We start from the raw sequence: 6,348 nt of genomic DNA on the forward strand, positions 1-6,348 counted from the left end.
CTCATAGCGACCCCTCCTTGGGTTTCCGAGGCAATATCACTACGGAAGTAGGATTGCCCAACCTTCCTTCCGAGGAGTGGCTGGTGGGTTTGAATGGCCAGCCTTCTGGTTAGCAGTCAAGTGCCTTAGGCATTATGCTACCAGAGCTCCTATATATATATACAAATGGCCTAATTTTGCTAGCAAGGGCTAGTGTGTGTATGTGTGTGTGTGTATATATATATACACATATATATATACACACACACACACACATATATATGTGTGTGTGTATATATACATACATGCATATGCTAGCAAGGGCTAGTGTGTGTATGTGTGTGTGTATGTATGTATGCATGTATGTATATATATACACACATATATATGTGTGTGTGTGTATGTATACATACATGCATACATGCATACACACACACACACATACACACACTAGCCCTTGCTAGCAAAATTAGGCCATTTGTACTCACACACATTTGATTATTTATGATTATTTTACTGTTAAGTTAGAAAAAATGCTGACTCTTTAATGTTTGATTATGTCAGTTTGATGTCTTATTTAAAAGATGATAGGTTATCTGGGGTATCTTGTGAGATAAGCAAAATAATAAGGCTTCATAAAATTCACTTTAATTTAACTGACTTTGACTTTAATTTGTACAAAGTTTTAGTAGATTTTGAAAGCTCAGGTAAACCCACACAATCTTTCCAGAATGATTTTTCATGACAAAGAATTGAGAAGTCAACAGCAAGCCTATATGTAAATCACCTCCTACACATCAGTAGCCCAGTGCTGCTATAAAATATTTAAGTGCCCTTGGGCAAGTTGTTCTCTAAGCCTCACTTCCCTTCTATTCAGAATAGGACCTATCTCATAGGGTTACTGTGAAAACTGTACAGGCCATGTAGGTCAAACATTTAGGACAGATGTTGGGTGCATAGTGATAGCTGCATGTTTATAATTGCCTACTATTTTTAACAACTTTTAAGTAAATATTGTTTAAGGTGGCCAATTTTCAGGTCTACCTGATAAACAATTTTCACATTCATCTAAATAAGTAAAGATCATTTGGTTTTTAAACACAGGGGAAATAATGACTTAGACATCTTCCACTATCCTGCTCTCTCTACCCTATTATATAAAATGAGCTAAAATTGGCTACTAGGTATTGGCCTCAGGTTGTTTACTTCATGTCAAACTGAATCCCATTAACCCAAAAAGCCTACCAGTGTCAAACTCAAATTCACTTGCATTCTATTGGGTTTTCAAAATAAGCAGGCTTTAAGCCACTTACAGCCTGCCTTCTGTATATACCCCATGAAGTTGTATCCAACATCTGCTAACAAGGACCTCTGGTGGCTGAGTGCCTAAGGTATTTGACTGCTAACCAGAAGGCTGATGGTTCAAACCCATCAGCCAACTCCACAGAAGGAAGACTGGGCAATCTACTTCCATAAAGATTTGTTGTTGTTGTTGTTGTTATGTGCCATGGAATCAGACCCGACTCATAGTGACCCCTCCTTGGGTTTCCAAAGTAGTGTCACTACAGAAGTAGATTGCCCACCTTCCTCCCGAGGAGTGGCTGGTGGGTTTGAACCACCCAGCCTTCTGGTTAGCAGTCAAGTGCCTTAAGCACAATGCTACCACCTCAGAAACCCAAAGAGGGTCATTTGCCATAGGTAAATAAGGCTCTATACTTATAACAACCCCCAATGAAGCTGTGCTTCAGTGCTTTATGACCCACAGACTCTCGACCTTGCTGAAGGAAGACATTGCAAGGTTCATATAAGCGTCCCTATCCCTTTTACTCTCTCCTGGGCTTTCCATGGGTTCTTTGTCTTCTAGTGGCTCCCTGTGCTGCTTGACTCTGGAAGAACTCACACTGCATGAGACTGTCATTGTGTTTGACCTAATAAATAGCTTATTGTACAACACTGCTATCTCACAGGCATATTTGTTTTCTTCATCAGCCTTGAACTCTTGAACTCCTTGCAACCCCCACTTAAATTCCCCATAGAGCATCTAACTACAACTAAGCTTCTAGAAATGAAGTGATAGACATTTTTGTCCCTTATTTGATAATTTAGAAAAAAAAAAAAATTTTAGGTTGTTTTTGGAGTTAGGGTTTTATTTGTACCTCTTTCTTTGCATTTACATGTCCCAAGATCAGGATGGTAAAGCTAAGACCACAAACTATTTAAAGCTTGATTTTCTCTTATGTTTCCTTTAGTTACATTTTTATTCTTGGTCCTAAAAACTCTTCCATTCCCTCTTTGGCAACAGTGTTTCAGTCCATTGCTAACATAAAGGTCACTTTCTAAAATAGCATTTGCCCTCTTCCAATGAGACATTTAGCCCCTACTTCAACTGATATTGTGAGCCTACCATATGCTTCAAGGCATATGGGGAATACAGCATTGAATAGAATAAATAAAGCCCCACATGTTGGAGTTTAAATTCTAAGGAAAAGACAGTAAAAAGCAAGCACATAATTGTACAACATGCCAGAAGTTGGTAGTTAGGGGGAAAAGTTAAGGGAGCAAAAGGAACAAGGAGTGCTAATAGGGCCACAATTTGACATAGGGAAGTCAAGGGAGCCTTCATGGAGAAGGTGATATTTGAGCAAAGACTTGAAGGATGTAAGTGAGTGAGGAGCCATGAGACTATCTGGGGAAGAGCTTACCAAGCATAGGAAACCTCAAGTGCAAAGACCCAGAAGTAGGGCTGTGTTTGATATATACAAGTCATATCAAGAAGGCAAGTGTAGGGGGTGAGTCCTAACATGGTGTCCTACACCAGACTATGCCAGATCCCTCTTTCAACAGAAATCTAGAGAAGCTCAGTGAAACAAATACAGATAATGATCCTGGAATTATGAGCATCTATTGAGAAGATAAAGTATTAGATTGAGTGAAGATAGGAAAGGGAGCAAGTTCAGTGACTGGGGGAAAAAAAAAAAAACTTCTCAGAATCCACAGGTGTTAAAGACTAAGGGTAAACAGAGTGGGAGGATTTCAAGGTGAGCTAAAGCTGCACATTTGGGAGAAGATCGTATAGGGAAACAAATCAGACCTCCTGTAGTTTAAGTTGCCACAGAGTCCAGGTAGGAATAAGGGAAAGGGAAGACAAATTCTCCCCAAATAAACCAAACCCAAAATCAGACCCACAGCAGTGGGCACAAGCCCAACTCTTGGAAACCCTTTATAGCACAAACAGAACTGACTCCAGGGGTTTCGGGGCTTGTGCATCTTTGAGAAGGGCTGCGCTTTCTCTTGCACAATGACTCATGGGTTTGAATTGCAGGGCTTTGATTGACAACCAAACACTACCCCAAGCAAACCTCTCCAAGCATTCCCAGTGGCTGCAGCTGTCCTTCTCCCACACCTACATCGCTGGCTGATATATCTCCCACTAAGCACAAAGAGTAAGTTTTAGCCTTCTCCCCTGGAGCTCACTTCTTGTGCCAATCTCCTTTCTCCTATGCACGTGTGCACTCAGTTCATGAGCAGATTCTGCCACAGCAGCTTGCTCCCAGGATCATTGGCTGAACATAACTAGAAAAATCCCTCCTTAATTAACATATCCCACCTTCATTTTTCTACTTTCCTTTTCCCCAACTTTTCTTCCTTTGTGTCTGATCATTTACCCCTCTACCTCTCCTCTTCTTTCATTTTTACCAAACCTTTATCCCTCCCATCTCTGTTTCATTTTCTCTCTATTACATTTCTTTTCCTTTTTTCTCATTTCTTATCTTCTATTTTTATTCTGTTTTTTCATCTTTCCTTCTTCTCTTTCATTTTCTTTCTTTTTCCTGTCTCATCCAATAGGAGGAACACATTAGCTCTCCACTAGTCAGCCACATCTACTACACCAACCACCTCACCCAGCAGATGAATGACACCAATAGCTCCTGCACCACGGAATCAATGATAGACAGTGGACAACACTTGTTCATCCCAAATGCAACTCCTCTTCATGACAACGATCTGGATCCACATTCCCACTAGCTACTCCATCAACACAGAGAAGGCTGGAGTTGACCAAGTACAGTCAAGCTAACAACAAAGAAGTACACCTGCTCCACACTTCCAGATATATTGAAACGTAAAACCAAAATGAAATAAATCAGCACATAACCAACAAATAAAGACAACAACTTCAAAATGCCTAGGAGAAAACAGAAAATTCAACTCAAACAAACAAACGAAAAAACAGAACAAGATAGTGGAAACAAGTGTCCAAACTAAAGAAATAGGAAATTTCTCTGTGGAAGAACATATAATAGAACTACGAGATAAGGAATACAAAAATTTGATAGATTGTCTAGATAGAAAGATACGTAAATAGATAGATAGATAGATAGATAGCTATAGATAAAGATATATAAGTATGACCTTCCAAGAGCCCAAAGAAACCATAAGTAGAAGCAGGGAGAAGAGTGATAATACCCTTGAAAAATTCAGGAAAATCATTCAAGAGCAAAATGACAAAATAAATACACAATCAGTACTCATACAAAAACAGAAATTGAAATCCAGAAGATGAACACTAAAATTATGGAGATAGATAACACATTGGAAGGACAAAAGAGTAGACTAAAACTGGCAGAAGAATACATTTCTCAGCTAGGGGACAAATCTCTTGATACTGGCTTGTATCAGGAAATATCAGAACAGAAAATTAGGAGAAATGAAGAAACAATAAGAGTTATATGGGGTGACAGGAAAAGAAATAACAATACACTAGAATGGAATTCCAAAACAAGAGGACAGACACACACACACACACACACACACACACAATCTCTGAGAAAATTGTCAAAGACTTGCTAACAGAAAACTTCCCCTATATCATAATGATGAAGATATCCATCCAAGAAACTCAATGAACCCCATACAGGATAAACTCGAAGAAAAGTCACCAAGACATATCATAATCAAACTTTCAAAACTAAAGACAAAGAAAGACTCTAGAGAGCAGGTTGGGAAAAATGAAATGTTACCTACAAAGAGCAACTGATAAGACTAAGCTCTGATTTATCAGCAGAAACCATGCAGGCAAAAAGGCAATGGTATGGCACATAAAAAACATTGAAGGAAAAGTAGTGTCAATGAAGAATTATATCTCCAGACTAAATGCCCCTCAAATATGAGGGTGAAATCAAGACATTCCCAGACAAACAGAAAGTAAAAGAATTTGTAAAAAACAAGACCAACATTACAAGAAAGGCTAAAAGGAGACCTTCCAATAGAAAACTCACAACAGAAAACAACAAATTAAAATCATGACACTTGACACCACCACCTAGAAACCAACCCAGCAAAAGAATCTCAAAATAAGCTCACAAAAAATTGTAAATAGAGAAATAAAACTTCTAGTCAGATGGTGGAATAGGCAGACAAGTTACACACACCCTCTTCAACAAAGAAAAGAGAAACCAGTTGACACAATACAAATGATAATCCTGGAGCCCTGAGCTTTGAAAGGAAGAATACAGAAGTGGATTAAACATCAACTAGTAGAAAAATCTGAATGAAAATAGTGAGTAATGAGAGAAACAGGGCAGCAGACTCTCAGCTATCCTGATGGCATGAACAGCCTGAATATTTCCAAGTGAGGTTAGGACCTGAGAATTAACCTAAAATTCACCCTGCTCACCAAAGGCTGCATGGACGACTGCACAGGCAGCTGATGACTAAAAAGAGAAACAGAAATAAAGGAGACAAACTGAGCTGTGTACTTTCAGCTCTCTGGAGGGCACAGCCATTTTGATTTTTTACAAGCAGTGGCCATTTTGGATGGCATTCATAAAGTGATGGCATTCTTGTTCAGATTCCAGGGACCTAAGAATAGGCTGTGCTTGCCAAGAAAACACAGGCATACAGGAGGCTAATGATTGGAAAGGAGACAGGTGGTGAGTGCCTAAGTGCTGCCAACTAGCGAACAGAGGAACACAATACCCTGTTTATTCAGATAACATCCAAATAAAATAAAGGAAAATATTGGGCAAATTGCTCCAACATATAATCACCAATGAAAAATAAATACAACAAAGTCACAGTGTCTCAGAGAAAACAGACCATCACAATCCACACAAAGAAACAAGATAATGCAGTAGAAACAAGGGACCTGGATACAGGCCCAGAACACATCCCTGAGGAAGAAGCAGCATTGGAAATTCCTGATAAGGAATTCAAAAGAATTATATTTAGGTACCTTCAACAAATTGAGAGACAGATCAAGGAAAACATTGACAAAATTGAGGGAAACACAGAGAGAACCATAAAACAATTCTGGAAAACAATACAAGAAACACTAAAAGAGGTCCTTTGGACAGAGAACCAACAACA

The sequence above is a fragment of the Orycteropus afer genome, unplaced genomic scaffold (assembly GCF_000298275.1).
Source record: "Orycteropus afer afer isolate SDZICR_OR568_19922 unplaced genomic scaffold, OryAfe1.0 scaffold00180, whole genome shotgun sequence".
Lineage (NCBI taxonomy): Eukaryota > Metazoa > Chordata > Mammalia > Tubulidentata > Orycteropodidae > Orycteropus > Orycteropus afer.